Source organism: Phascolarctos cinereus, unplaced genomic scaffold, assembly GCF_003287225.1.
Source record: "Phascolarctos cinereus isolate Bilbo 61053 unplaced genomic scaffold, phaCin_HiC Scaffold_726;HRSCAF=1367, whole genome shotgun sequence".
Taxonomy (NCBI): Eukaryota; Metazoa; Chordata; class Mammalia; order Diprotodontia; family Phascolarctidae; genus Phascolarctos; species Phascolarctos cinereus.
The window spans coordinates 348,791,820-348,803,433 of NW_027556098.1; the positions used below are offsets into that span (position 1 = coordinate 348,791,820).

General features: G+C 38.1%; 2 pseudogenes; both read right to left on the minus strand.

Moving 5' to 3' along the window:
• Positions 1 to 4,980: 4,980 nt before the first annotated feature.
• Positions 4,981 to 5,470, minus strand: LOC110195034 (small ribosomal subunit protein eS12 pseudogene; annotated as a pseudogene).
• A 4,923-nt stretch (positions 5,471 to 10,393) lies between these two features.
• Positions 10,394 to 10,845, minus strand: LOC110195032 (small ribosomal subunit protein uS9 pseudogene; annotated as a pseudogene).
• Between the last annotated feature and the right edge of the window lie 769 nt (positions 10,846 to 11,614).

Below are 11,614 nucleotides of genomic sequence, written 5' to 3' on the forward strand. Positions count from 1 at the left end.
AAATAGATAAAAAGACTAGATCAGAAACATCTTCAGGTTTGTTTGAAGGAACAAATTTTGGTGCAATCAATTTCCTTAGAGGAGAGTAAATAATCCATATCTTAGAAGCTTTAATTGCATGAAGAAAACAGAGTAAAGAGAGATCAGAGAATGAAGGTCTAGAGTAAACAGAAAGAGAAGACTGAAAATTGAAGAGAATTTTGGTGCAATCAATTTCCTTAGAGGAGAGTAAATTTATGGTAACTTATTCCATAGGCATTGCTTTGAAATCAATACTCATTGTGTTTATATATCCCATCCATATATATATATATATATATGTATTATATTACATGTATATATATATATATATATATATGTATGTATGTATGTATGTATGTATGTATGTATGTGTGTATTTATATATCTCATCCCAGAACCTTTTGTTACATTTGAATCTGGAAACTTTTACATAAATTGATTTTTGCATTAGAGTCACATTATAAGAAATGTTCTGTTATTAATTCCTTAGAATCTCTTCCTCCTAATAGACAAATGAATGGTACCAAATACAAAAATTGGGTTCTAATTTTCTGTTTGTATCTGAATCTCCTATATATGTAAATATAAATAATGTTTATATAATAGATAAAATGAATATATAAATATGAATGAATGCAAATAAAAATGTAAATTCTGTGGTCTAAAAGGTTCCAAATTTGATTTTCTAATAACAGAGACACACAGTTTGAGCTAATTTCATTATCTGATCTGGTTATTGGCAAGGTACATTTAAAATCTTGTTAAGATCAGTTCTGTATGAAGGTTTTAGCAGAGAAGAGAATTTCTAAAAGTGACTTGAACCAGAGAAGAACTTCTCTGAGACCTTACCCAAGTCAGAGAGCTGCATCAGATGGTTCCGAAAAACCAGAGGGACAAGACTTCTTTTATTGTACTTTTTTACTTTGCTCCTTTTCTTTACAATATCTGCTTATCCAAGGGGAATGCCTCCTTTGATTTTTGTCAAAATGTTATCAAAGGGGATTTTGTCAAAGCACCTATGCATCTTTCCCTTTCCCCCCCACAAGCCCTACAATGAGAAACTCTTGATGAAATGTTTGTAATACAAATAATGTAAAATGTTAGAGATTCATTGAAGAGGCCATGACTCAATAGATTCAAATGGGGGAATGGGAGAAATGATTATTAATAACCAATGATTTGGGGAAGATTCAGATTTCCCCCTTTTTCTATTCTCCTCATTTCTATTCATTCCTCATTCCTCAGTCTCTGAAGGTTGAGCTACCCTCCTCTATCTGACCCCACCAAACCTTATAAGGAATCCCTAATTTAAGGTGGAATTCCCTTCTGCTCAGGCTTGAGTGGGGCATACATTCTTTGAACAGATTGCACAAGACTTGGGGGAACTTAGAAGTGGATGACATAATCAAAGTTCAGGTACAGCCTCTCATTGTTATATTCATTCTCTTAATTATTTAGAATTTTTTTATTAATTTGTTTTAAACTTAAATACACAATAAGGAATAAAAAGAAATAGAAACTTAAATATAAAATAAGAAAAGAAAAAATCTGTGCACAGCAGAATATGAGAGGATTCAAAATAGACAGCAATTCCATTTCAAGAAAGCCTATGTAATAAATAATACACATTGTGTTCAGAGCTGTCATCTTTTCTTTGCTTCCTTGTAACTTTTCTTTTGTTCTCTGATGTGCACTTTTTACTTTGTTCTTCCCCCCCCTTCTATTCCCTCCCCCAGGAAGGCTACTATTGAGTGTGGATATACATACATACATACACACAAACATATATGTATACATGCATACACACATAGATACACTTACGTACACATGCATACACTTAGATATATATAATCATCCTCATACATAGACATATATGTGCAAATGCATCCATGTAAGACCATGTACTTATTTGTCCTCTGTTTCTCTGAGGGTGGATAATAACATCTTCTTTCATATGTTCAAATCTTTCCATATTTTTCTAAGCCCACAAACTCATCATTTCCTACACTACAGCAATATTCCGACCTTATACTGTCTAGTTGTTTCAAATAGTCTAAAACAATATTGATTAATATGGCAGATATAGAGTGTGGTTTCCCTATTTCTCTCTCTCTCTATTTTTTTTCGTAAATAGTATCTCATTTTTTCCAATTACATGTAAAGATAGTTTTCAACATTCATTTTTTATGAGATTTTGAGTTTCAATTTTTCTCCCTCATTCCCTTTCATTTCCCCTCCTCAATATGGCAAACATAATAGGTTATACATATGCAATCATGAAAACATATTTCCACATTCATCATGTTGTGAAAGAAGAAACAGAACAAAAAGGAAAAGCCACAAAAAACAACAAAAAAGTGAAAAAAGTATGCTTTGATCTGCATTAAAACTCCATAGTTCTTTCTCTGGATCTAGATAGCATTTTCCATCATGAGTCTTTTGGAATTATCTTGTATCATTGTGTTGCTAAGAATAGCTGAGTCAATCATAGTTGATCATCACACAATGTTGGTGTTACTGTGTACAATGTTCTCCTAGTTCTGCTCACTTCTCTCAGCATCATTTCATGTAAGTCAGGTTTTTCTGAAATCTGCTTGCTCAACAGTACTTCTTTTATTTTTTAATTTAGTATTTTATTTTTCCCCAGTTACATGTAAAAACAATTTTAACACTTGTTTCTAAAACTTTGGAGTTCTAAATTCTCTCCCTTCTTTCTTCCTCCCCTCCATTGAGAAGGGAAGCAATTCCATATAGTTTGTACATGTCTAGTCCTGGAAAACATTTCCGTAGTAGTCAAATTCTGAAAGAAAACATAGGCCAGAAAAAAAAAAACCTCAAGAAAAATAAAGAAAGTAAAAAAAAGTATGCTTCAATCTGTATTCAGACACTATCAGTTCTTTCTCTGGTGATGGATGGTATTTTTCATCGTTAAGTCCTTCGGAGTTGTTTTGGATCATTATATTGCTGAGAATAACTAAGTCATTCGTAGCTGATCATCTTACAATATTGCTATTGCTTTGTACACAATACATTTCACTTTGCATCAGCCCTGCAAGTCTTTCCAAGTTTTTCTGAGAGCATTCTGCTCATCATTTCTTAAAGCACAATAGTATCCTATCATAATCATGTATCACAATTTGTTCAGCCATTCCCCAATTGATGGGCATCCCCTCAATTTCCAATTCTTTATCCCTAGAAAAGAGCTGCTGTATTTTTGTACATACAGATTCTTTTCCTTTTTGTTTTTTTGTCTCTCTTGGGACACAAACCTAGTAGCGGTATTGCTAGGTCAAGGGTATGCATGGTTTTATAGCCCTTGGGCATAGTTCCAAATTGCCCTACAGCATGGTTGAATCAGTTCACAACTCTACCTATAACGCAGAAATGTCTCATTTTCCCTACATTCCTTCCACCATTTGTCATTTTCCTTTTCTGTCCTATTAGCCTATCTAATAGGTATGAGGTAATACCTCAGAATTGTTTTAATTTGCATTTCTCCAATCAACAGTGAGTTAGTGCATTTTTTTCATACAATTGTGGATAGCTTTGATTACTTCATATGAAAACTCATTTCTTTTAAGCATTTATCAAGTAGGGAATGGTTCTTTTTTTTTTATAAGTTTGACTCAATTCTCTATATGTTTGAGAAATGAGGCCTTTATCAGAGAAACTTGCTTCAAAATTTTTTTCACAGTTACTATTGTTAACTGTATTTCCCTCCATCTCACCCCCCCTTTCTATTCTTTCTCTCCTTTTACCCTGTCCCTCTTCAAAAGTGTTTTGCTTCTGACTACCCACTTTCCCCAATCTGCTCTCCCTTCTATCACCCCCATTCTCTTATCCCTTTTTCCCTCCTACTTTCCTGGAGGGTAAGAGAGATTTCTAACCCAATGGAGTGTGTATGTTATTCCCTCTTTGAGCCAGTTCTGAAGAGAGTAAGGTTCACTGACTCCCCTTCACCTCCCCTCTCCCCTCCCAACTGTAAAAGTTTTTTTTTTGCCTACTTTATGTGAGATAATTTACCCCATTCTACCATTCCCTTTCCCTTTCTCCTAGTACATTCTTCTCTCACCCCTTAATTTTATTTTTTTAGATATCATCCCTTCATATCCAATGCCCTCTGTCTATATGTATTCCTTCTAACTACCCTAATAATGAAAAAAGTTCTTATGAGTTACAAGTATTATCTTCCTATGTAGGAATGTAAGCAGTTTAACCTTATTAAGTCTCTTATGATTCCCCTTTCCCGTTTCCCTACTTATGTTACTCTTGAGTCTTGTATTTGAAAATCAAATTTTCTGTTCAGCTCTGGTCTTCTCATCAAGAATGCTTGAAAGTCTTTTATTTCATTGAGTATCTATTTTTTTTTCCCCTGATGGATTATACTCAGTTTTGCTGGGTAGGTGATTCTTGGTTGTAATCCTAGCTCTTTTGCCCTCCAGAATATCGTAGTCCAAGCTCTCTGATCCTTTAATGTAGAAGCTGCTAAATCCTGTGTTATCCTGACTGTGGCTCTACAATACTTGAATTATCTCTTTCTGGCTGCTTGCAATATTTTCTCCTTCACCTGGGAGTTTGGAAATTTGGCTATAATATGTCTGGGAGTTTTCATTTTGGGAGCTCTTTCAGGAAGTGATCAGTGGATTCATTCAGTTTTGATATTACCCCCTGGTTCTATAATATCAGGGCAGTTTTCTTTGATAATTTCTTGAAAGAGGATGTTTAGGCTCATTTTTTGATAATGTCTTTCAGGTAGTCCAGTAATTTTTGAATTATCTCTCCTGGATCTCTTTTCCAGGTCAGCCATTTTTCCAGTGAGATATTTCACATTGTCTTCTACTTTTTCATTCTTTTGGTTTTATTGTTTCTTAATTTCTCATAAAGTCATTAGCTTCCATTTACTCCATTCTAATTTTTAAGGAATTATTTTCTTCAGTGAATTTTTGTGCCTCTTTTTTTTTTCAGATCAAGGCTGTTATTTTATTCAATTCTTGCATTTAAAATATTCTTCGATGACATCTTTGGCCTGAGATTCCTTGCCATAGTCCTTAACAACAATGCAACTGCAGACAACCACTTTACGGGGCTTTCCCTCTGTCAGTTTTACAGAGGCCTACCCATTTGCCCAGCTTCTTGTTGTCATCAACCCTGATCAAGTTAATTTGGTGTTCAGCACACAAGGGCCTCAACCAACTTTACATACATAGGTTCATCACAGTTGGAAGCCAGAACACAAAGATGGGCTCGGTGTTTGTCCAAGGCTTTGGCAGCTTCACGAATTCCACGAGCTAGGCCATCATGGATGAGTGTGGTCTTCAGCACTTCTTGTAGAGTGGTGTTAACATCCGTTGCACCTCCAGCAGCAATGCCTTCCTTGGCCATGGCAGTGGTTCACGGGTGAAGCTAAATTTTGAAAATGCCCGGGAGCCTCTGCCTCCTGCTCGACTCAGCGGCGACAGGGAAAGATGCCCTCTTTTTCCATTTGTCCAATTCTGCCTTTTAAGGCATTCTTCTCTCATTGGCTTTTTTTTTTTTTACAAAAGTTCTGGGTAAAGCCATGGAAAACCAAAACTGCAAGTTAGAGACACTGAGGTAAGTTCCCCATTGTTCCATTTGTAGATATTCTGCTTGGTATCAGGGACAGGAGTGCATTAGGAAGAGAGAACAACACAAACCAGGGAATGGAGACGGGGAAACTGCTTTCCTAATCCAGGTTCAAGGTTCACAGTCTTACACCTTTCTCCCTCTCACTATGCCCTAAGGAGGACCATGACAGGGAAAGATTGATTTTCTAAGAGAATACTGCCTTTCTCTCTAACAGCCAATTATTACATCTATGTGCCTGGCTCTCAAGTCTATATTATCAGTCCTAGTATCCGGTTATTCTGTAAGCATGTCAAACTCAACATGTCTAAACAGAATTGGTTATCTTTCCAAGAAAACCCACACCTCTTCCTAGCTTTCCTCTTTCTATTGAGGATATCATCCTGCTAAGTCACTCAGATTTGTAATGTCAGTGTTATCCTTGATTCCTCTCTTTCTCACCCCATACGTATCATCAGTTGCCAAATTTTGTAATTTCTTCTTCCAACAAAATCTCCTTTATTTGTTTCTTATCTCTGTGCATACAACTACCTTTCTAGTTCAGACCCTCATCACCTTTTATCATCACTATTGCAGTACTAACTGGTTTCCATCTCTCAAGTCTTTCATCTCTCTAATCCATCCCCCCCACAGTTGTCCAAGTGATTTCTGTAAGCATCAGTCTGACCATGCCATCCTTTGTTCAATAGACTCTAGTTGTCCCCCATTACCTGCAGGAACAAATATGAAATCATTTGTTCAGCATTTAAAACCCTTTACAATTGCTCCTCAACCTACCTCTTCAATCTTACTACACTTTACTTTCTTCACACATTTTGTGGTCCAGCCAGAGTGGCCGTACTGTTATTCACATACTGCACTCCATCTCCTGTCTCTGTTCCTTTGCATTGTCTGGCCACTATGCCTGCAACTGCCTCCGTGTTTACCCCTGCCTTATAGAGATCCTAGTGTCCTTTAAGACTCTTTTTCAGTACCACCCTTACAGGAAGACTTTGTTGATCTGTTCAGCTATTAGTGACTTCTTCACAAAAATTGGCTTGTATCTATTTTGTCTCTTCCTACCTATTTATACATCATCTCCCCTGATAGAATGCTAACTCCTTGAAGGCAGGGACTATTCCACTTGTATCTTTGTATCTCCAGTATCTAGTGCTCTGCATTGTACATAGTAGGTAATTAATAACTGTGCTGACTGTATTATAGCAATACATTCTAATAGGAGAAAGCTAAGCAGTATTGAGAGAGGCTTAGGGAGAAGAGATAATTAGGAATAACTGGCCAAATAGAAAGTATCTTGGGTATTATTAGCTAGAAACAGGAACTGACACTAAGTCCTGATCTTTTCCTGCAATTACATTCTTAAAAATATTTAATTAAGATTGAGTTCATTGTTAACCTTTCCCTCTCATGTGTTTGAGAAAATACATGCCTAGAAAGGAAATCAGGGTGAAAGGAATGGAAAGTGATTCTGGAAGAGTACCTTTTCTTTCTATTTAATTTTTTTATACCTTCTACATTTCCCAACATATTCTCTTCTTTCTTTCCTTCCCAGAGAGTTATCCCTTGTAACCCAGAATTTTAAAAGAGAAAAAAAGTTTACCAGGACCAATGAACACATTAACCAGTCTAATATCATGTGTATTCTTTCACACTCATAATTCCTCATATCTTCAAAGAAAGGAAGGCTTTTCTATCCATGGTAAGGTTTTCTAGATGTTCTTCTTTGTAGAAAGCAGTTGTCTCAGCTGTATCAAGCAATAGAACATTGCAGGGAATCTATAGCCACTCAAAGGAGTTTGACCTAACCATCAGTATAGGACAAACAAAATGGATGGAAAACATCTGTTGACAAGGTTATGACTTGCATTTGATGGAAAACCTATAGAACTCATCCATTAGTGTATATGTGGCATAAACAGTACAAATGAACATTGAATTGGGCACCTAATTGAAAAGGAGGAGATGAATGGGCTGGAGTGCCTTCACGAAATTTCAGTGTTTTTCTGACTCAAAGATTCCTGTGAACACAGAGACTCATCTTTTCCATATCGACATTAGATAGCTATTACTTTAGAGTAGTGAGAAATGGAATACAACAGCCTCTAAAGAATTAAAAATGAGTCCCATACAAATGGCAATAGAGAAGCATATGATGTTTTTGACACTTTGCAACATATAATCAATGAGAAAACTTTGAAGAATAGGAGTAAAGGATATGTCATCAAGGAGTTTTATGATAAGAGGAAAAGATGGACTGGCCATGTGGTCAGTTTGAGGAAATGATAGCTTGAGTGCCCTAGTGGTACCCTCACAGTGCCAGAAAGTGCAGAATGTCTCCAGGATGTTGGGTGTACTATGGCCAGTGCATGGGAGAACATAGACAAGAGACCACAGGATGAATAAGCACAAATGGGTTGTGATCTGCATCATAAGAGGGACCTGCAAAAATCCATGAAATCACAAATTCATTTGTTCATTAGAGAGTCTTTTTTGTCTTTAGAATTGTTTTCAGTCATTATTTTTCCAAAACAAAATGTTTTCTTCCTCAGTGACAATGGGTCCCCCACATTTGGAGTCTAACATTATAGGCCTTTGTTTTGCTACACAAGAAAGTGGAAAGAGGTACCAAAGAAAATAACATGTGAAGATGAGCAAGACCAGTACACAGAGGAGAGTGGGGCTAGAGGCAAGACAGCATGAGTTCAATGAGGAGACTGACTGTTACCTTCTGTAAAAAAGGAGAGACAGGAGATGACGTGAAGGATGGCTGCATAGTTTTACTTTAACCTCTAGAGAATCACCTCTGTGTGTATTGAGAGCATCCTTGATGGGAAGGTAAGGTGGGAGAAGAGAAGTTTTTTGCAGATGACAGCCTATAGCAAAGTACAAACAGAGTCATACAATTGACAATTCAGTTTGACAAACATTTACTAAATGCCCACCTTATGAAAGACCCTATGCTTGGTGCTGGGGTTACAAAGACAAAAATGCAGTAGTTCCAGTCTTTAAAGATATTATATTCTGTGGGGGGATATACAACCTGCACATATATAAATAAAAATAAACACATCTAAATAAAAATAAAGTATGTATAAAGTAATTTTAACAGGAAGGTAACATTAACCATTGAGATGATAAGGAATGTCCTCTTTACCAGATTTTCCTTTAGGTCTTAGTGCCTGGGCTCTACTTTGAAAGAAAAGGAGATTCTAAGAGGCAATAGGCAATCAAGGAATCCACACTTTAATCACTAGAGATACAAAGAAGGGCAAAGACATGGTACCTGCCATCAAGAAACTTACATCTTCTCAGGGGAGCAGTAAACAAAAAATTGTACATCAAAGAAGCAGTGTATAAGGCAGTTAAACTTAGAGTGAAGGTATTAGTTGATAGGGGTTGGGGGAGGGGGCCATGTTGGGGATAGAAGAAGAAGACAAGAAAGGCTAATTTTTGGTGTGATTTGACCTGAATTTTGAAGGAAACCAGAAGGTGGAGGTGAGGAAGGAGAGGATTCCAAGCATGGGAGGAACCAGTGAAAAGGCAGTCAAGAAATAGAGAGCAGAGTACAAATAACAACAGAAAGGCCATTGTTGTTGAATCATAGAGTATGAGGAGGGGATAAAAGTATCATAACACTGGAAAAGTAGGAAGGATGAAGAACAGGGTAAAGGATTGTAAAGCAGAGGAAAGATGGAATGATAAACAATTATTGTCAGATAAAGGAATTTCAGAGTCCACGAACATGGCGATGGACAACACTTTTGAGTGAAAGATCAAGGATGTGATCACATCTCTGTAGCTGAGATGAAGTAGAGAAGCAGGACATGGGAATTGAGTAGACTGAAGAACAGGAATATTAGGGCATTTGAGGGACTATCAGTATTTCTGCTGAAGTCCTCTAACATGAGGATGTGAGTTGTGGGAGTAAGACTATAAGACAAGCAAGTTGTTGTTATTTGTCCTTGGTTCTTGAAGAGGACCATGACATCAGGGAGGTGATTCTACAACATGCAAGTGAATTGAATTTAAGTGAAGGAGGGCTGTACAAAGTCACTAGTCTCACTTTTTCCTCCATCTGGGTCCAGTGGCCAGATATAGATCAAGCCAACTGGAAATGGTCCTTGATATAGTAGGAGACCTTGGCCTTTTTTAGCTAAGGTCTTTAACAGGTCTCAGTTTGACTGAGGCAATGTCCATTCAATGAATAAGGCTAGGTAAGAAATGTGGCAGATAATGGCCTTTATTAGGAGAGGAAGATCCTCTGGGTTTCTGGCCAGAATGGAAACAATTGCTATTTACATATATTCTGAGACAATCAGGGCCCAAACAATGACCAAGTGGGGCTTGGGCTGGGATCTATTGTTGGCCAATCAGTGAAAACCAGAGTGATTTGGGTTTAAGGCATGGTCCTTAAGAAAGAAATGTAGCCTGTAAGCCCCAAAATATCTTGCAAGGTTTCAGTGATGAAAATGTACATTCCTTTGGGCAAAGCACCCACATGTAAGGATATGATACCCTATGTGGACAAAGGGAAGGGAAGGGAAGGGAAAGAAGAAAGAAAAGAAGAGAAAAAGAAAGAAGAGGAGAGGAGAGGAGAGAAGGGGAGGAGCTGTGTTGCCCAACTGGCCAGTTTCAGTTGGATTCCCATTAGGACAATTCATTTTACTACTCACAGAGGGTGTTGTTTGTCCTTCATTCTTTTTTTTTCTTTTGAAGCTCATATACAAAATTTATTGCAAAAAGACCCACAATCCCAGCAGTTGTCTTATCAATAGGATTTCTGGTAGCGAGCTGGGGCCCCAGGACTGCCAAACTTCTTGGTCTCACAGCGATGAGGGTCAGCCACCAGCAGAGCCTGGTCATACTGGATAAGTATGTCTTTTATTTCCTTCTTGGAGGCCTCATCCACATATTTCTGGTAATAGGCCACCAGGGCTTTGGAGATGGACTTCCAGGTAGCATAAATCTGGGCAACGTGGCCTCTTCTTTCACACGGACTCAGATATCTACTCCAGCAAAACATTCCTTGCCTAGTAGGAAGACAGGCTCCAGCAGCTTGTACTGCAGGATTCAAGGCTCAATCATCTCCAGTGCTCGGCCATTCACCTTGATCAGCCCATTGCTTCTCTTGCAGTAGGTCACAGCAGTGGCAGTTTTCTTTTGTCCAATGACCTGGACAGACTGGAGCGGCCCCTTGGATGGCATGCTGCTGGCAGGCAGCGCAAGCCCAGAGCTGGGCTGGAGGTAGAGGAGGCTGGAGACTGGAGTTCCTCACCTGTGCAGCATTGAAGCATGAAAAGGATCGTCCTTCATTCTTGAAGAGGACCATGACATCAGGAAGGAGATGCCATGACATGCAAGTGAATTGGCTTTAAGTGAAGGAGAGCTGTGCAAAGTCACCAGCCTCACTTTCTTCTCCAGAGCCATCTGGGTCCAGTGGCAAGACATTGACCAGGATGACTGGATATGGCCCTGGATTCAGTGGTAGATCTTGGTCTTTTTAGGCTAAGGTCTTTAGCCAAGCAAGTAGCTCATTTAGGAAGGAAAGGGCTAGCATGAGAGGGGAAGGAGAAGAGGAAGATTGGGAGAGAGTGCTTATAACAGCTGCCAGAATCTTGACTGAGTAATAAATTTGCATTTAATTTACATTGCAATTGTAACTTTAATTGTATTGAAGAGCCTCTTCCTTAAAGGAGCAGAGGCTATTTAGTGATGCTGATAGAGGGAAAATCTGGGAGTGACTGTGTTTAACCAGGAGTATTCTGATTCCTCCTTCAGGACTCATGAATTGGCCGGTTATAAGTGAAAGTGAAACTAGTATTGGAAAGGGTGGCCAACAGTACATTTGAGGGAGGCAGAGCTCAGCCAGGGCCAAAAGATAAAGAGAGAATAAGAAAGGAAAAGGTTTAAGATGAAAGCAGACTTGGTAATTATGAATCATTAATTCTGGAGATGGGGTGGGTAGATCTGGAGTCAATGTTTGCAGGGT